A 21,251-nucleotide genomic window follows, 5' to 3' on the forward strand; every position below is an offset into this window, starting at 1 on the left:
GGAGTGATAACTATATATTATATTATATTATATTATATTATATTATATTATATTATATTATTCATCTCGCATCAGTGCACATTTAGTATTTCCAGTATAAAACAACATAGTATACAACTTTTCTAGAGACAACTCCTCTTTTTACATTCTCCATGACCTGCCTCCTCATTTATATACTGTTGCATACCATGCTTTTCTGTCTTGACTTTCGTGTCTTAACTTTAATCCATATTTTGGTAATACCTTCAGAAGTCTTTTATAGTTTTCCAGACAATATTTTATGTTTCTGGTAGCTAATACTGAACTATTTCTAAATAAAAGGATAAACTTCTAAAGTAAAGGTACGTAATCTGATACAATCTGATACAATACATAGACTGCACAGCTGCTTCTCATACCCAAATCCTTGCCTGTGTTCAGCAGAACAGACACAAGGCTACTCCAGTGCTATTTCATACATGTGAGGCAAATCTATTTATTCTTTATTTTACAAAGAAATCTGCGGAGATGCAGTCAAACTTAATTTTTTTTAAAATCTTTCCTTTCATACCCTAACACTTGGGATACAATAGATACACCTCTCCTTAGCTATGAGTAAAAAAAGTCCATTCACTAAGGCAATAAAAATAGTATGTTCGATTTCTGTGAATCTTTCAAAGTACACAAGTCACCAGAAATAGGGATGCACCAAATACATTTAGATGTGTTCCCTTTCATCACATTCAGTTTTAAACTGAAAAACATTTCAACTGAACATTTTTATCAACAGATTTGTATTTTCTCCTCAGTTCACTGCTTACCTAAGATGTGGTGTGCACAGTTCTAGCCTATTTTTTTTTTTTGTTAAGTCAGTATCTATAAATTAGCAAATTTTCTTCAGCAACAGTTAATGAGGAGAATGAACAGTTAACCCCTGTATTGCCTAAGAGAGTAATTACAGTCCTGTTAGATATAGCAGTTTTACTCTGCTTTGTGTATCAGAATTTTTTGTATATCAGATTTTTATTAATACTTGAGGATTTCTATGGACTACACATGAAATGGTGTACTCTGATATTATCTATTTGTTGCTTTCTAGGGATAGTGTTTTTTCTGAATCATCTATTCATATTAAAGAACATTTGCAATGATATATACACAAATCCAGATTAAGCTATTTAAGCTCAAACTAGTAATTATGCAATTAGTTACAAAGCACACTCTGTATGTACTGTGTTGTCATTTTTTTTAGAAGCAGGTTGCTCATCCTGCCCTCTTTCAGACAGCACATACTTTCACTCTGAAGGAAGCCATATTTGATTGTTTATAAAAAAACTCTCAAAATATAATTGTAAATGTTATCATCTGTGGTAGATGTCTGCCTTGAGCCATTGCTTTTGATGAAATATATAGTCAGAAGAGCCATTTGAAAAATTAGGAAAATTACATTTTTATAATGTCAAATCTTAAAACTGACAATTTGACAAAGCATATCTTTAATGTCTTACTGTATAACCACCTTAAATAAGGTCTGTGAATTCTTGCTTGAAAGCAGCCATTAAAGAAGTCCAGCCTGATGTTTCTTTAAAAAATCAGCCTGTATTTTTGTACTGACTTGCTTACATATGGGGATTATAGTAATCTAAGTCTCTGCATGCCCTAAGCATCTTGAACCCCTTCTAAGTTTGTAGTGCACATACACTCCTCACTAAAACCCCAAGCAGGAGTGTAAGTAACTCCTCGTGTTATTTTACAGACAGACTGTGCTTGCTGCAAGGACCTGTGCAGAGAATCTACAACAGAAATTGTGAGCAGAAGGGAGAACTGCCATTACAAAGAGATGGACAGATGTCGGCATATGTGAGAAATAACTGAGGTAATATGAACTTTTGTCAAATACTATAGATAAGCTAGAACTCCAGTAAATTAAGGTTATTTTTACTCTTACTGTGTTATCAGAGGTATATGAGAAACGATGTATTGCAAAAACAACCTAAGACCTATCTAAGCATAATGGTACAGAATACTATTTATGCTACCAATCAGTGTCTTTCTCAGATAATATAGATTATTGCATAGAGTTTATGCAATTTGTCAGCCTGTTTAAGAATTTAGTACGATTGTTTTAAGACTGAACATAATTCTTGCAGCAAAGACTGCCTTCTTTAGTAAAGGAACTGAAATATATCAGCTCCCTCAAAAATATATTTCCTATGGGGTCCATTACAATGAAATGCAAAAATTTAATATTAGAAAAGTGAAAGAGGGTGACATCATATTTGCACAAAATAAACAAACATGAGAAAATCACAGGTTTATGGATATTTACAGTTTATAGGCTCTATTTACAGCTTACAGGTATTATATGCCCTTCCAGGGGAAAAAATAAATTAATTTCAAAAGCTAGTAGGACCTGCTGGTTTCTTACCAGCAATAAGTTTTCTGCCCACTTTTAATACATAACTGATATTATTTTATCTCAGAACTGGTTTTTTTTTGTTTGTTTGTTTTTTTTCCAGTGGTAGGTTATTCAGATTCATTCAGATCATGAATATTCTCATCTCTAAAATTTGACTCAGAGTCCTTCTTATAGGTCTTTCTGTTTTGTTTGGTGTTGTGTTTGGTCTTCTAGAGACCTAGCTGGATGGATCTCCACTTCAACTAGTGCTTTTTGGGTTGGGTACTGTCTAGACATAGAAATAGCCCAATCTAAAACTTCTAAAATTAAGTGATCAAAGATAAAGTTGAAAAATATTTCAAGGCCACTGCCAAAAACAGAAATCAAGTCACTGCACTATCAATAAAATCCAGATTAAAATAAAGCATATTGATGAAATTGTAATGATGGTAAAAGGAAGAACTAGAAAGAATTAGGGACAACAGTCAATATAATGATTTTATTCTGAAATGTTAAAGTACAGGCTTTTTAAAACATCCTCTGGCTTCTGAATTTTGTCTTGCCATAGATTTTGTTTGTTTGTTTGTTTTCTTTTAAAAGCATAAGCTAGGGACTGATCTCTGCTGAAAAAGGAAAGTTTAGCTGTGAAAATGTCTCTAGTGTATATGCACCTGGATCTAGACTGCTTGCATGCATTTGCAATACCAAGTCCCCAGACCTGTCTTCACTCTTGTTTTACAGGAATTATGTGAAAATAACTTCTAAAGATTAATTACTTTTATGCAGTTATATGAAAATATAGAACACTTGGTAGTTGACTTGGGCAAAGATTTCTTCTCTAGAAGAGCTTAGTTTGAGAACTGCAAGTAAAATTTAAATCTAAGGGATTCTTTAATGATGAAAATCCTATGAAGACCTTTAATTACTAAAATCAAACTAACAAACAAGTACATTCTCAGAGGATGAGATAATGCAGCAATGACAGGCAGAATAATTGCTGGCAAATTTTTCTAGATGTAGATACATTTGACAGACAACAAGTAAACCAAACACTTCCTCATACAGATACAAGAGCTAATATCACCACTTAATAATATACAGCACTAAGCTTCCACATAGTTAAAATATTTGAAAATTTGTATGAAAAAAAAAAAAAGTCAGAAATGTCAGGAAAAAATCTCTTGCTACCCTGTTTCCTGCTGACACCTGAAGCTGAACGCAAGAGTTCACACATGAAAGACCTCATTTGTTCTAATTTCTGCTGTATTATTAGAGAACTTTAGTGTTTTGCCAAATATTCCTAATCTATAGACAGTCTGTGCTTTGCCCATCACACAAATAAACTGATGGGAGTTTATGTAAGGTCAGTGTTTACTAAACTGTAGTGACAGAATCTTGAAGCTTTGTTTAATGTTTTGAAGCACAGCTGTCAGCTTCAGTTGCAAAGAAAATATTTAAAACAAGAAACAGAACTGATACATGCAAATACAATTGACTAAGCAGACAGAAAGTCTGAGACAATAGCCATGCTACACTGATTCCTGCTTCATCCTAGTGATGTTTACCCAGGCACTAGTTACAGTACTTTAAATATCAGCATTGTTAATTATTTCCTTACACATCAGAACATATTTTGGAAATGTGTAATAGGAAGGGATGCAAGAAAGCAGAAATCAGTGTTCTGAGTTTTATGAAGCTTTTGTCAAAGAGCCATAAAAAATTATCAACAGCATGAGAAACATCAGGCTAGAAGATCTCCAGCAACAGTTCATAGGTAAGAAAGCTTCTTCACAGGCTCCTCTGTTTTCAAGGTTGACTTTGGCAATTTTTGGAGTATTCAGGTAATTTCTCTTGATAGCATGTTGGATTATCAGAATGGATTTGGATGACCATAGTCCTGCTGCAAACTACATAGATCTGAAAAGAAATAATTATGTAGGGCTTCATACAAGGAAAGTCAGTGTCAAATTGTCCTATTGCAAATATTAAAACCATTCCAAAATGACATACAAATCAATAATTTTAAATAATTTTAATCATAATATAAAAATAAACTTACCAAAATGATTTTTTGTCCTAATTACTAGTCACTACAGCTCTTTAATGTATTCTTGCTGGGGAAAAGTTTCAAGATTAGAATATCTCTCATATGTAAAAGGACACATGGTCTCACAACAACCATATGAAGTGTAACTTTGTAGCATATGGCATAATGAATTAAAGAATGATCTGGACAGTTATCAAGTAGAAAATGCAGAAATATTCTGCTGAAGAGCTTCATCCTGCAAAATTACTCCTCGTGCTTCTATTACAGATTATCACAAAATCATAGAATCATAGAATATCCTGTGTTGGAAGGGACCCACATGGATTCTGACTGCTGGTTCAATAGAGAAGCACCAAAAATTCAAACCCTGTGTCTGAGAGTGTTGTCCAAAAGCTCCTTGAACTCCGTCAGCTTGGGGCTGTGATCACTGCCCTGAGGAGCTGTTCCCAGGCCTGATTACCCTCTCTCAAAGAATCTTTTCCTAACATCCAACCTGACCCCCTCTGACACAGTTCCGTGCCATTCCCTTGTGTCCTGTCGCTGTTATCAGAGAGCAAAGATCAGTGTTTCCCCTCCACTCCCCTCATGAGGAGCTGTGGGCTGCCATGTGGGAGTCTCTCCTCTTCTCTGGGCTGAACAAACCAAGAAGCCTCAGCCACTCCTCAAACATCTTGCCCTCTAGAGCTTTCATCACCTTCAAAGCCCTACTCTGGACTCTCTACTATTATAAGGAGATATAGGAAGATCAAAAAATGTCATGTTAATGATTCTATTTGAACAATCACTAGGGAAAAAGTAAACTATTTTTAGAAGGGGATAAAATTGTTTTTTTTCTCCATTAGTCTGGCTTTCTGAGTTTTCCCATTCCTTCTTTTTCTGTAGAGCATTTGAGCTCTATTGCTAACTCACAAGCTAAATATAAGGGTTTTTTTATTATTTATGTCATAACCCAGTTACAGTACTTTTAAACCATCTCCCTAAACCCAGAGTGTATCATATATGTAATCAAGAAACAAGTATGTGAACTTCTGCTAACTCTCAGTCTGAAGATGTATTACAATAACACACCATCAAAATGCCTGTTGTCATCCTGAAACACATCATCAAAGTAAGTCAGGCATGTCTAGTTCCAAGATGGATATATTATTTCCAAACAAATTTCTCTCAGCTAAAATAGTTAAGCAACTTGTGGGTTGGGTGAAAATAAAAGCTCAGATACATCAGTGATATTTTGTTGTAGCAGAGATAAAAATATAGGAGTATTTTATAAAAGTAGGGAAGGAATGTTGACATCCATCAAGAGCATATGAATTTAGACAGATATTTCAAAAGAACTGAATATTTTTAAGTACTCACATTATACTTAGGCAGTTCTGAAATTCTTCTCCCATGCAAAGAGAAGCTGAGAAAATGACTATGTAATGACTTGAACCTTTTATTCACCAAATAAGAACACATGCACGGGATGAGGCCAAGAGTTTTTACTGCTTCTGTTTCACACCTCAGTCCTCACTTGGAGTGAGTCCTTCAGTGGATGAAATTTTATTTTCCAAACCCTTATGATTTTCAGCTTTTTTGCTAGCAAGAAAAATAATGAACATTTACACAGTTTACATTTTCTAAAAACAATTGTTGTGATTATGGCTGGAAGATCACTGTAAATGGAGGAGTTAATTCTTTACACAATAGTTAACTTGATCATGACCAAATTTGTGGTCTGTTGTGCTGTAATGCACATATAATTTAGTCTTCAGGCAGTTTTTGTCATGCACAGACCCCTTGCCTCAGAAATAATCTCATACATATCATTATACTGGAGGATCCTGCAGGCAGCTTTCGCTTGGTACCAGCCCTTTTCTAAAAATGCAGCAAGAATTTCATGCAAACATACTTTCTGTCTGACTGTAGAAATCATGTATGTAATTGTTTTCTTGTGAAAAAAAATTCTGTAATAGCCAGAATGACCAAAATGGAGTAACTTTCTGAAGGTGGACTTGCACAGTGTGCTGCAGCCTGACAGGAAATATATTTGATGCTACACAGTTTGGAATTCCCAGCATCTGTTGGGACTCAAAATTATCTGTTTTTTATCTATTTGTCTTATTTTTATACATCTATTTCTTTATCGCATGATCTCCAATAAATTGCATTTAGAATGACACTTTATAGAGTCTGAGTGTTTTTGTAGGGGTCGTAAGAGATCTGCACCTTCTGCTACAAAATGCTGTTCTTTTGAGGCTTAAAATTTGATGACACTTTTCAGCATCACCGCTAGGAATTTTGTGGAGGAGAATGATCTCAGGTAGATCTATTTTTCTCACTCATGTATGTGTTGCTGTAAAACAAGTAAAAAATAACTCTTGTTGGGAAAAATTAAAGATCAAGTAAGAGATATGTCAAAATCTTTGCTCAGACTCTTCTATGAAATCACATAATCAAGTTCTTTTGTTAGTTAAGTAATTATTACAAAGCAACAAAGCAGAGTCATTTGAGCATTTCTCGATGGTGTATGTAGCAGAGAAGAGAGCTTGATGATGGAAAAAAGATGGAAAAAAGGAAAACCTGAAACACAGAAATTGGCTATGCATGAAATTCTGACTCTAGACTTATCAGTAGATCTGCTTCTGAATAGAATGAAACTATGTATTATCATCTTAGGAAGAACTGAGAGAATAGAGGAAGTGTTTTTAAGGCATTGGTCTAAAATAGATACTTTGGGGAAATACAAGGAGAGCTCAATCACCTCTTGTTACAGAAAATTCAAAGAAGTATCTGAATTTTCTTTTAAGCACGTGGTACATAGACAGCCCGAGATTTGTAGTAAAATACCTGAAAGAGTGATAGGCTATGTATCCACACTTTCAGTAGAATTCAAATGAGAAAAATAAGAGCTTTCTGCTGAGAAAAAGGAAAAAGGATAAAAAGATACTTGTCAAGGTCTTCAGGGACTATATCAGTATTATTCATCTAAGGATTAAAGACACATTTTGCCCCAAAGTAGAACTATTCAATACAAAATGCCAGGAAAATGAAATCCTAAAAGAAACCTAGCGGTAGCATTGCAACACAAAGCTGTAACTACAGATGACCAGGTCAACCACAACATCTTTTCCTGAGGCAGAGATCTGATGGGTGAATAATGTCTCTCTTTGGATCTTTGTTAGTTTATGATTTTCCTAAGATAGAGTACATCACAGATTTTGCATTATTTTTACCAGTATTTTGGTTTTGGAAATAAAATGTGAGTGCACTTGGAGAGAGAAGGGATTTAAAATTTAATACTCAGCTATTAACAAGATTTCCTCCATATTTTTCATCTTTATTTTTAACCAACAGTCACTGTGGTTACTGTGATTACAACATAGATTTTTTTCACAAGGGTAGCCTTAGCATAAAACATGGAAATGTAACTTAGCCATTTTTAAACAAAGAAGTAAGGTAAAAATAAGATGGAAAACAAAAGCAAGTAATTCAAAGAATGAATTTTGAAGATCAGCATTTTATGAGAAGATTCAGAGATAGAACACCATGGCAGGGACTGATCTGCATTGCTTGTCCCAGATCCCAAGGGACAGAAAACTTACAGTTTACATTTAACAATGAAATAAAAATAGATCAGACATGAGAGAATTCAACTCAAAATGAAACTGGTGGGAAAGGTCAGTTTGCACTGACTCTATGTCTAAGGTAGATAAGAAAATCATGATGAAAAATCCAAAAGTTTACATGAAAAGTGTCTTAAGGTCAGGGTACACAGAAGAAAGGCTATGGACAGGCAATATAAAAGAGGAGGAGGTTTTGGGGAAACAATAAAATGATGACAGTACATAACATCACTTTGCTGTGCTCAAAAAACAAACAAGCAAACAAAAAACAAACAAACCAGAAACAGTCAAATGTGAAAAATGTGGGAAGAGAGTGACTACAGTGGGGGAATTCTTCATCAGGAGTGATGGACAGAATTGCCTCAGAGGCCATTATCAGTATGAAAGAAAACAAAAAGTCTACTATAGTTAACTGAAGTTGGCAATATAAATACAAGGCGATATGCTGCCAAAATAATATCATTTAAACTGAAAAAAAGTCAGACTGAAATACAAGAATTTACACTGATTACGTTGCCTTTAATGGGAGCTAAGCACACAAGAATGGAAAATGCAGGAAGAGACAACTGTTAAAATTTCACCTGAGAAAAGTGTCTATCTTAAGGGTAGTCAGCATTACCACAAATGTACCCCCATTAGAACTGTGCAAAACTGATCAAATTAAGAAAAAATACCTTGCAGGGAAGGTTAAAAATACCTTCCAGGGAAAAGGGATTACCCAGAGAGTGGATAAAATCCAGAATGAATACAATTGCCCTGTAAGTCATGCCTTACGACATGCTCTTTTGCAAGAGAATGTCTTGCAAAATGACTGGAAAAGTTCAAAGAAAGAAATGAGAACCAGCACAAAGTAAACAGAATATTTAAAAGGGGGAAGAAAAAGCAGAATAGAAGTCTTCATCTCTATATTGACCTAAGCAATTGAACTAATACATAAGACAATATTTTCCACTACCAAAAGAGGAAAAATTCAAGAAGCCAAATGTTTCCTTGTTACGTCTGCAGTAGTCCGGCAGGTGTCATTAAAAATACATAGCTCACATATATGTGGTGCCTATTCAAAACCCCTTCATTTTTCTCAGACTGCCATTTGGTTTGTATTCAACACTTGGGGTGTTTCAGTAGAAAATATAAACATTTTTGAAGGTCTGGTATGTATGAACATCTGTTTAGGTGACATTTTGACATGAAATGTGTGTAAAGTAGAAAAAGTATATGCCCAGAAGTTTTGCATAGTTTTAGAAAGAATTCAAGCTGTCAGGTTACAGATATCTTAAACAAAAACCTAAGTTTTGTTCTATGCAAAAACTGGCTCTAAGAGTAATTATCACATTATGAGGCCTGATAAACAGCAGCAACATTAAGGCTATCATAAGAGATATTCCAAGTATTTTGTATCACTTATGGAAAATTGCATCTCATGTAAGTAAGGATTATCAACAACCGTGACCCAATGACAAGAAATACAAATTTTAAATGACCATTTATAAAATTTAGATAAGTAATTAAGATCTCATCTTCAGGGACTCAGAATAATCTGCCAATCAGATTTTCCATAGTGACTTCTAATAGCACTGACTTAATTTTCCTACTAGAATGTGATCAAAGTAGGTCACATACAACAACAAACCTGAACATGTTCTCAAATAGAAATGTGTTCTCAAAGAGACAAGAAGAGGCTACTGGCTTTTAATCCATGCATGTAAAAAATGTAAAAGTTGGTTGTAAGCAGCTAATACACATTTCAGTGCCTATCAAATGAGCACTTCTAGTTCCCTTTTTCACTCTTGTAGTAAAGTCATAAGAGAGGTTTTGCAAAATGATAGCCTTCTAAAAAAGTTGTACTCCGGACTGTATTTAGTATTATTAAATTTCATAAAGGTGCCACTGAGATATGAGATGTTACTTGCTGACATTCTGCTTAGCATAAAGTCAGAAACAAGAGCAGTAGAAGGTGATGTTGGAATCACTGAAGAGTAGATGACATACAGAGTCACACACACAAACAAAAAGTAAAAAAAAAAAAAAAAAAAAAAGAAAAAGTGAAGCAATTTGTAGTCTAAAGCAGTCAGCATTTCATCAGTTAACTGCAAAACTGTGATCTTAAGCACTGCTCACAAAAGGTAGTCACCGTGGAAAGAGATTATTGTATGTGGAAACACACTAGAAGGGAACAGAAGACTCCTTTTCAAAATTCCAACATGGAGTCCAGAAAAAGAAAAAGAAGAAGAAAAAAAAGAAGAAGAAGAAGAAAAAGAAGAAGAAAAAAAAAAAGAAAAAGAAGGAAAAAAAAGAAAAAGAAAAAGAAAAAGAAAAAGAAAAAGAAAAAGAAAAAGAAAAAGAAAAAGAAAAAGAAAAAGAAAAAGAAAAAGAAAAAGAAAAAGAAAAAGAAAAAGAAAAAGAAAAAGAAAAAGAAAAAGAAAAAGAAAAAGAAAAAGAAAAAGAAAGAGAAAAACACCTTAGAAATTACTTAGATACATTCCAATATTTAATGGACTTATTGGCAAAGATCTCAAATAATAACTCTGCTACAAACGACAAGTTAGATATAAGGTAGAAAAATAAGTATCTGGAGTAGTCTCTGACAATATATTTCTTACACAAGTTAATGTGCAAACATCACTGGCCCATTACAGTTAAGAAATGAGGAATTTTAAGGACTATTAAACATTCTGCAAATATATCAGCTGAATGTTATTCAGCGCAGGTGTTCTTATAATTAGGTAACATTGGAAAAATGTAGTGTTCAATGATCCTTGTACTTTGCCCTTCTTCCTGTGCAGGGATGAATATTACCGTTCATAATTAACTCAAAACTGTTTCGGTAGAAAAAAGCATTGAGTGTAAAACAGTTAACATTTCACTTTTATAAAAATTAAAACTATTTTCTAATTATTATTGCAAATGTTTTCATTCATATTTACAAATCCCAACTTTCACTGGAAACAAAAATGCTAATAAACTGTAAAGAGACTGCTGGATTTCCCCCTATTTCCCCATTTCACTTGACCAGAATGGAACTAGAAAGACCAGAAAATTTTACTGTTTTATATTTTCTAGCCTAACGTTGTTGTAATAAAGGACATGGGTTAGAATATTAAAAAAAGCGTTAGAGATTGTTGCTCTTTTCCCAGTTTGAATCACACAGTGATTCCATGCAGAGAAAAATATAATTACTTATTTAAAAATTAAATTTGACCATAACCATGAGGTCTAACAAAAATCCCAGACTTGCAATGTTGATGAATCATCCATAAACAGTCACTGAACTTGCTTCCAGGCTGCAAAATTTTCAATTGATTAATAAATTTAACTGTTCAAGTAAATTTATTCACAATTATTTACGTATTTTAGAGGTACCTGGATAACTGCCATTCACTGAGATATATCTACTGGAACTTGAATCTTTTATAAAATGAGTGTTGTCATTCCAGTTTTAGGCTTACTGTAATTTTTCCTTTATCAAGGGAGCTGCTATGCCAACAAAATGGTTTGGGACTGTGAGATTAAATGATTTAGACCTGCAAAGATGCAGTTAACATGCAAAAATATACATTTAGAAAAAAACATATGGAAGGGAATTCCACATGACAGACTAATAGGAGTTTCAGTCTTTGTTTTGTAATTCAGAAGGAGAAGTTTGGAGCGGTGTACATTTATTTGGGGTTTTTTTTCTGGAGGGGTGATGTGGAGAGAGAGCTTCAGTACATATCACAAAGAGTTGATAGCTATTTGAGGAAATTACCTTTACATAATACATACATTAGTAAGTACGAGCATTGTACTCAAATATTCTGCACATTCATGTTTCATTCAACTGTTTAAATGCAGTCCAAAGCTGCATTTAAAAATATTGCAAGCGGTCAAACAACACCAGAAAAAGTGGAAGAAAGTAGAGAGTTGTCCAAGCATTGTTTATACATTTGCATGCTCCGATATTTTAATAATAATTATTATAATAACTCTCAAATAAAGAGTTTGTAGATCTTAATTTGTTTCCCAAGGTGTTGCATTGCCTCTTCACACCAACACCTGTTAATGTAAACTCACTGACCATTATTGTAAGATTTCCCTGTATGTCAATCTGTGAAGATATGAGAATGTAGTCTTGAAATTCATGTGTAGGTTCATACAGGAGATATGCTGCTTGATCCTTCCACCCACATCCAGTGCTGGAATATGAAGAACTGTCCATTCATGAAACAGAAGGATCTATGGTCATTCCTGCCTCTGATTTTGTCAGTCTGTGTCGCCAGGGGATCCACAAGGTTATATCTATCCATGTATCCCATGGATACATGGGATATCCGTGTATACATGTATCCCATGTATCCCGTGCAAGAGAAAAAATGAAAGGAACAAAATCCAGATGCTGGAAAAGAACTTTTTTTTCACCACATATATCGCTTAAACATTAAACTTTCCCGAATGTTCCTTTTTGTTTGTTGATTTTGTTTGTTTTGTTTTGTGGTTTTTTTTCTACAGAAAAGAGCAAAGAAGATGACAAGATATCTGACACCAACATGAGAACACTTAAAAGATCGTTTAGTTCACATGGTTAACATGCAAACTTGATTTTGATTGCAGTTTCATGATGTGCAACAGGTAAGTTTGCCTACAATTATGGTACAGTAAACAGTCTCTCAGAAACCATTCAACTTTCTCCCACATAAAGAGAAATGTGAAAAATGATGCAGACCTATACTTTGCAAACAGATGAATATCCACAGTTGTGGAATTCATGAAGTTCTTATTAGAATTCTGGAAACAATATGTGGAGAGAGTATACATCAAGGGGAAAAAATCATAAAAGACAATACTCTTTTCAGTTAAGCAGCAAGAAATAAATCATCTTTCTGAAGCATAAATGTGATTACAGAACCCACAGGCAGTATCTTTTGTAAACTTTATGCAGTAAAAAATGTTTGACTTCCTGAAATATACCTGTGAAATCTAACAAAGCAGTTAGATTTCAAGACGAAAACAGTTGGCAAGGAACAGATGACTTGTATTATTTATTATCCCCAAGTACTTGAGTTCATAAAACTCTCACAGCGATTTGCAAGGAGGTACACTTTTTTAATAGTACAGAATGAAACAATCCATACTCTCCAAGGACAGACATATTACTGAGAGCTCAAAACATTAGGAATTTAAGGGAGAAAAGGGAGAGCTGTAGTATGCTTTTGAAAACAAGAGGGAATTCTTTTAGATCTTAAAATAATAAATAAGTAACAATTAATTTAATTTCTGTACTTCTCTTCCATTCTCGATTGAAAACAGAGGCAAGCTGTTTACTGTCAAAAATTTTACTTCCTAAAGTAACTGCAAAAAAATAGATAATGAATAGCATGAGTCCAGACAAGGCATAGAAGAACAGGTCTCATAATTCTTTAGAAAGCTTCTAAGAAGCTTTCTGATAGCCGTGTGCAAATGTACTATGTTTTATACTTCTACTTTTATATACTACTCCTTCATGACTTTACACATTAATTCAAGAGTTCTTGGTTTCACATCCTTACATGAGCTAATCTTTTAATTATTCTGGATAAACTCCATCAGATGTTTCTGATGCTATTACTGAAAGAAACAACAACAAAAGAAAACAGAAAACAAAATAGTAATAGTATAGATGTTCCTGAAATTGGCAAATTTTCACTGTGAATTCTGACTGAGAATATATTATATATTGATTCTGTTATTACAGAAGGGAAAAGAAGCAACACACCAACAGATGAGCACAACAGAATGAAGTGTAAGCAAGAAAAAGAAACTGTTCACATAACTTTTAACAGCAAGATATATTATTTCTTTGCATGAGAGAAAATTACATGGTTGTAAAACCACTACTTTGGAAATATATCAACAAACTTCTCATGCCTGAATTTAGTTTCTTCATTAGTGGAACATAAGCAGCTCCTAAAACATTTTACTAGGTCTGCTAGTGAGACAGTCTTTTTTCCTAAGTTATGATGCTCATAATAAACTGCCTACTGGCTAAAGTGTTACACTTGGGTCGAGGCAATCCCAGATCTGAGTCTAGATGGGAAAAAAAACTCACTGAGAACAGCCCTGTGGAGAAGGACTTGGGGATCTTGATGCACAAAAAGCTGGACATGAGCCAGAAGTGCACTCTTGGAACCCTGAAAGCCAACTGTCCTGCGCTGCATCAAAAGAGGGGTGGTCAGCAGGGAGAGGGAGGTGTTTGTTTTCCTCTACTCTGACCTTGTCAGGCCCCATCTGAGGTACCATGTTCTAGCCTGTGGCCTCCAGCACAAGAAGGATGCAGAGCTGCCAGAGCAGGTCCAGAGGAGGGCCACAAAGATTATCAAAGTGCTGGAGCACCACTTCTATGAAGAAAATTTGAGGGAGTTGGGCTTGTTTAGCTTGGAGAAGAGAAGGCTCTGGAAAGACCTCATTGCAGCCTTCCAGTACTCATAACCAGATTACAAGAAGAAGGGGAAGCAACTTTTTACATGGTCTGATAGTGATAGAACAAGGGAGAATGTCTGAACTAAAAGAGGGGAGATTCAGGTTAGATGTTGGGAAGAAATTTTTTACTCAAAGGGTGGTGAGGTACTGGAACACTTTGCCTAGGGATGCTGTGGATGCTTCATCTCTGGAGGTGTTCAAGGGCAGGCTGGATTGGGCCCTGGGCAGCCTGATCTAGAGGTTGGCAACCCTGATCATGGCAGAGGGATTGGAACTAGATAACCTGTAAGGTCCCTTCCAGCCTAAGCCATTCTATGATTCAGTGATTCTACAATTTAACGCTGACTTGATCTTAGCATCCTCCACTATTTTAGCATCTTGACAAACCCTGAAGTGAAGATGAAATCCTAAATAAGTAGAAGTAAATGCCAACAGTTACGATTTCTTGGTAATTTATTCTGTGTGTGTGTAAGGATTAGTTACTTTGTACAAGGTGAGAGGAACTTTAAGAACATATTAAAACTGTTGATTCCTGTTGGTCATGCTGTTGGGGTAAAGGTTCTCTTCCCCTCAACAAAGGTGTATTTATTGCTATCGTTAAAAAATACATTGCATAGTGTTGTGGAATAGTTAAGAGGTAACCTTTGATAGCAACTCTTATGAAAACAGACCACCAGTTCTCTGCTTGCTAAAACAGAGTTTTAGGCATTTTCCCTTTGACCTTGCCTCTCCAAACAGAATTTTACTCACTAACAAATCTAAGCCCGGAGGTTTTGTTAGTCTGCTACTTCGGTTTTATGATCCTTCAGCAATTCTCAGTAAAAAAGCTGTGATGGGGAGAGAGTGCTAAAGTAGGTAGAAATTATTTTGGTAATGTGTAAGAAGAGTAACTGCATGCTGTAGTAAATTTACCATGATAGCTACCAGAGGGTGTGGTAAATAATCTGTGCTCTTTCTGCATCTACTTATTTCAAACAAGCTGTTTTCACAGATTCTCAATCTTTAGTCAAATTCTTAAGATTTATAGATGTTTGAATCAATTATCAGCAGTGATGACATAATGGGTTTTGGTTTTTTTTTTTTTTTTTTTTTTTTTTTGCTGCTGCTGTTTTCTCATAAAACTGCTCATGCAAGAATAATAATCAGCAGAACTCCAAGAGAATGGTACACTACAAATGTACAGTCATTAAAAAAGAAGAGTAGGATATGCTTATACAATGCTGAAAACACCAGAAATCCCAAAGAAAAGAGCAGGTATCTTTTACATTAGAATATTTAACCAAAATATATTCAAAAATCTTTAATTTTTTTTCCAATCATAGCATAATAACAATGCAGAAAAAGATGTGTTTAGTTTACATAGCACAATATCTTCTTAAACATAGCATTGTCAAAAATTTGTATCCATAAATTCTCATAATTGTAATGGTATGGGTGTTTAAATTTTCTTAATTGACAAAAGATTGATTACTTGAAAATAAATAAGGAAAAATCCTTTGTGTAGAATTAGTCCTAATATGTTATTGAACCTCAAGACGTTCCTGAAGATTTTTCCCTTTTTCTCCTTTCACTACTGTATTTTAACACTAAAGCTTCATAACCTTTGAGTTTCTTATGCCAGTCTTTGGATTCCCTACATGACTACCACTTGCTATTCATGAAATGTTCCCATTTTGCTTCTGAAGGAAATAAAAATTGGATATTGTAAGAAAGTAATCATTTCAGACTTCATTTATTAACAAACCATATTCCAAAAGAGTCTTGAGTGCCCTGTCTGATAGACTATTAACCTTGGAAGCTCTCTGATTTTGATGATGTTTGGCACATCAAATTAGAAAAGGTGACTTGTAAACAAATAAACAAACTGCTGCCTTCCTGCTTCTGGTTTCTCTGTCATATATAAACAAGTTCTGAAATGTTTTTCAACTTTTTCTTTATTTGTCTTTGACCTTTAAAATACAATGAATATCAATGTGGAATTCAGTTTGCAAAATAACTTCTTTGAGGTATGAAATAACAAGAATATGAGATGTCTCAGCTCATATAACATATGATTCTTTCATAAAAAAAAAAGAAGAAGAAGAAAAAGAAGAAGAACCAAAAAACCAACCACAAAAAAATAACATTACATTTGTACCAGAATGGCTAGAGAAGTTAAATATATTAAACACAAGAACACAAATAGTTTTTTATTTTTCATGTTTGTGGCCTTTGTCTCTTATAACATAGCACTCATATTTTCATTGATAACATTTTTTCTTCATTATGTTACAGTAGAATTGAGAAACAGGTGGGAAGTAAGTCTTTAAAAAACACATAAAATGCCTTTTGCCCTTGACTCACCTGCTGAATTTATCTGATATTTTATGTAGCCTCCTAGCTATTTCATTTTGTTCAGTAAGCTAAAAGTACAAGTTAACATTAAGCTATGCCTGCCTTTACAGAAGGAAACAGAAGAAACTAGAGAAAGATTCTCTGCCAAAAAAAAACAACCAAAACTAGAATTATGATTCCCACTCAAATCAATTGACAGTGATAAAAAAATTGATTTTCTGTGTGAACTGATCAGTTTTATGTATGAGGTATTAGTTATTAAAAGCTAAATCTGTGGAATCTATACATGACTGACAGACACAAAAAACTCCTTCTGAGGTTTTGAAACACATTATATACAACTAGCTTACTGTAAAAGCATATTAACATCTAGGAGAGAAAGTAGCCTTCTAAACAATTGGCCATAAAATATTAATCCTCCCAATTCATTAAGCACGTTAAAGAGATTTTGAAACGTCACATGAGCGTTACTCTAGAAGAAGATACTTTTCATGGTTTTAGATTTGGAAAAATGAATGGGAATGTGCATTGATTCTTTTTGCTTATTGGTGAAACTCTTCAAAACTGTTTTTTTGACAGATTTCTCTGGTATACTGTGGAGAAGGAAAAGCTGTGCTTTAACATGAAAAAAGAAGGCGTTCCATGTTTTTTTTGCTTTTTTTTTTTTTTTTTTTTTAGCCCAAATGGAATTTCTTTAGGTATTAGAAACTAGAATTACATGTTGTTCTGGCCAGTAAGATAGGGTCAGTTGTTAGAATATGTAAATACCTGCTGTTAGGAAAATGGAATAGTGAATCAAAAATGGTCTATGTGAGGTCATCTGAAAAGTATAAAAAAGTTGTAAGTATTCTTGCAGCTCTTGATTGTATTTTCCATGCAATTGGATTCTGCAATCCTGTAGAAAGCAGGGAAACCTCAGGAGTTTGAGTGATGGTTAAACTAACTTTGTTCCTTACCTGACCTGGGGGAGAGTCTCTTCGCAGGAGGGAGGACTGCCAATTCTCACAGGTAAGTCTAGGCAAAATTCAGGCTGAGGCTCTTCAAGAAAGGATGCAGGAGACACAAAGGAGCTACTATTCTCATTTAGTCACTACTAAGTCAAAAAGAACCAAAGGTCTTAACAGTAGAGCAAACCACTAGGGAATGAGGAGTCAGAGTCTGTGTGAACAGGGAGAAGCAATAATGAGAAATTAAAAGCTTAAGCCGGAGGTAAAGACCTTGTTTACTTTGGTGCCACCTGTCTGAGCTAACCAAGTGTAACCTGCCTGCACTGATAATCATGAGAGTAACACTGTATATCTGTTGGTTTGGCAATTGAAGGTCACAGTTACTGGCTTCAGCCTACTTCTGTGCTGCGCAGCTCACAAAGACTCAGGCATAGGGTGACGCATATGAAGGGACCTGACTGTACAGAAGACAATGCCAGTTAACTTATAATTTTGATGGTGTTCTGCTGCGTGAATTAACAAATGCTAGGAGAATTTTGTAGTAAATCCCCTATCAAAAAGTTCCACCAGTCTACTTAATTCACTGCAGATACCTGTAAAACTCTATTTGAAATACAAACCAGTATGAATTAGCCTGATCTACTTCATATGGAGCCAGGAGTTTGAAACAATTGAGTAGGCTAAAAAAGAGGGACTATTTCATTTACAGTAGGTGCTACAAGGTAATCTGCATATGCAGAAAAATGCCTCAGGATTCTTTTGTGATTTTGTGATCATGAAGTGACCATGAGTGGCTGTTATACTCAATGGCAAGCTGGCAAACTGCAGCAGTAGCTTTGTGTTTGAGAGGGAACACTTTGTGAGTGGGCAGATCAAATAGTTCAAGCTAAATATGAGCACCTGTGAGTCTTGGCTATTTGAATCAATGTCAGCTTAAAGGGAGGAGGGGAAAGGTATCTAGAAATAGTGTATATCAAAAGTACTATTAAAAAAATACTTTATTCCAAAACTGTGCTGTGATGGGTGCTTATTTTGGAGTGGAGTCATGTAGTTCTCAGGTACACTTCCGGGAAGATCAAAAAACAGCCAAAAGGAATATCTAGATATGTTATGCCCATCTTGTAGAGAGAGTGATAACATGCTCAGATCTATTAAGGTTATCACTTCTGGCCTTTTAGAAAATAGTGTTACTTCTTAAACTTTTTTTCTGCTTCACTGACAAAAAAGTGTATGTGCTTAGTTTTTTTGGTTTTTTTTTTTTTTTTTCTAAATAACTAAAGTTCACTGAAATGATAGACAAACAGGGTCAGTTTAATTGAATCCAGTTCAGCTTTGCTGATTCAGTGTTTTGTTCAGCACAGAAATGATAGTAAATGAAATTTATTTACAGAGAAGCAGAGTCCCTGAAACTCCGTTCCTCCTACCCAGTCATCTCATCCTTGCAGGAGCTTATTGCATCCAGGATAGCAAAAGGGAGAAAGTAAACAGAAGTGACTGAAATACTATGTTCTCTCTTTTTAAATACTGATTAAATAGCAAAGTCTTCCATAAACATAATGTGGCTGATACTTACCCTACTTTTCTGAGTATGATTTTGAGATGGGTGTCACTGCCAGGAGGTATGGTTTCACTGTTTGATATGCTTCTCTGAGTACTGTACCCTCTAACTTTTTATTGTTATTTATTCTTAGTTGATGGTTTGTGAGAACTATTCATGAAAATCATATTTCATTAAAAAAGCTTTTATTCAGGAAAATATTTCATAAATTCAAGATGAGAATCTGGGAGAGAGGTGATGCATCTAGGTTGAGATTATTTTTCTTCTCATCCAGAAGCCATTGCTGAGAGCATATAATCAGGATAGGAGTGACTCTGTGCTGTTTTCTGCTGAGAGCCAGGTAGGGACAGTTGGCGGCACACTGGTTCCCATATCTAAGCTGAACATACAAGAATTCTCAAGTGAAATCCACCCCTCGATAATGCCTTTTAAAACAATACATCCCCATACAATCTTAACATTTAGGAGAAGAATGTTTTGAAGGACAGAGAAAACCTATTTCCTTCTCTCTTCTCTATCTGCTAGAGCTATTTGAAGTTGTAGAGTCAGTTACAGTGCTGCTGCTTTCCATCAACACAGTTATAAGCTATTATGAATATACTTCTGCACTGAATTTTATGGATGTTAAAGATCTACTTGTTCTTTTCACCTCATCTGGAGTTATGAGTGCTCAATGCCTTTCTAAACATTGGAGCTGAAATGAAAAATTCCACTCCATACTACTCCCCAGTAAAGCTCAGTGCCAATACAAAGGCTGGTAAAGTACCAGGGTATATGCATGAAGTCAGTTTTAAATGTTATGAAGGTTCCCAGATCAAAATAGACTTTCTTTTAGCACTGGAATGTGTGGGTTTCATACTTCTGGACATAGAAACTTCACTGTTACAGATATAATGAAAGGCTGAATAACAAGCCAATGAAGCTTGTCCAATGTTGAAGCAAGGTGTTTGTGACCCAAATATTGAAGTTTGCAAACTTTCCTAATTTTAATCTTAGAGAAAACATGAGCTTTCTATAAAATCTGTTCATTTTAAGCAATTGTAAATAGAATTTAACAAGGCACAACTCTTAGCAGCCTTAGCAGTATATGTAGGTCATTCTGAAAGTAATGCTTCCTATCTGCTTCCATGAAAACTATAACTGATACAAAGAGCACAGAAACACTATTTGATAGAGTGAATTCTCAGCTATAGAACACTATCCTTCAATATCATCATCACCATTAGCTATGCATCCTTGCCAGCTATGAATAAGAGCCTGCGTGCTGTACTCGTAAAAATCTGCACCAGCAGAGGTGTATCACTGTCATAAAATGCACCACCGTTTCACTATGCTATCATCACTATTCAGTCTCCATAAAAGTTCAGCAAGTGTTGATGAATGTCAATGGATGCAAGTTTTTCCACATGAAAGAATTCAGTTACACACCTTTGCTAAATCTGCACTTCCATGTAAGATGCCATTTTATCAGACTGCTCCTCTGCTGCCGTCTGTCACATGGCAATAAAACATAACAGGGAAGGTTCAACCTCTACTGCCTTATCACCAACATCTACCTCTGATGTTGTGGGCCAACATAATACAGTACAAGGTATTACTTTCAGAGCCCTCATAAGTGCTGTTGTACTCTGCAGAAGGAATCTGAGAAAGGCTGTGGTTTACTTCTGCTCAACAAGACTGAGTAGTGACACTACTTTCTACTAGTGCTTTACTAGTGAAAGTACTAGTGAAAGTAACTAGTTACTTTCACTAGTACTTTCACTAGTGCTTGAGGGTCTATCTCATTTTTAACTAATCTAAAGCCCTTCATACTGAAATTTTTTTTTAAATAAAAAAAAAATCTTGTATGTACCACAGGTAAACAAGGTAATTAAGATATTAGTACATAAAAATAGCTACTTTTTTCTTGTAGACCACACCATGAAATTCTCCAGCAATCCACTTACTTATT

General features: G+C 34.8%; 2 long non-coding RNA genes across 2 annotated transcripts; one reads left to right on the forward strand and one right to left on the reverse strand.

Annotated features, from left to right (window-relative positions):
• The first annotated feature begins 1,538 nt into the window (after positions 1-1,538).
• LOC112532272 lies at positions 1,539-13,914 on the forward strand. Its single transcript, XR_003074774.2, has 2 exons — positions 1,539-1,855; positions 12,155-13,914. It is a non-coding gene; the product is annotated as an uncharacterized LOC112532272 (long non-coding RNA).
• LOC112532273 lies at positions 3,773-5,049 on the reverse strand. Its single transcript, XR_003074775.2, has 2 exons — positions 4,437-5,049; positions 3,773-4,294 (listed from the first exon to the last, which is right to left on the reverse strand). It is a non-coding gene; the product is annotated as an uncharacterized LOC112532273 (long non-coding RNA).
• Positions 13,915-21,251: the final 7,337 nt, after the last annotated feature.

Source organism: Gallus gallus, chromosome 4 (assembly GCF_016699485.2).
Source record: "Gallus gallus isolate bGalGal1 chromosome 4, bGalGal1.mat.broiler.GRCg7b, whole genome shotgun sequence".
Taxonomy (NCBI): domain Eukaryota; kingdom Metazoa; phylum Chordata; class Aves; order Galliformes; family Phasianidae; genus Gallus; species Gallus gallus.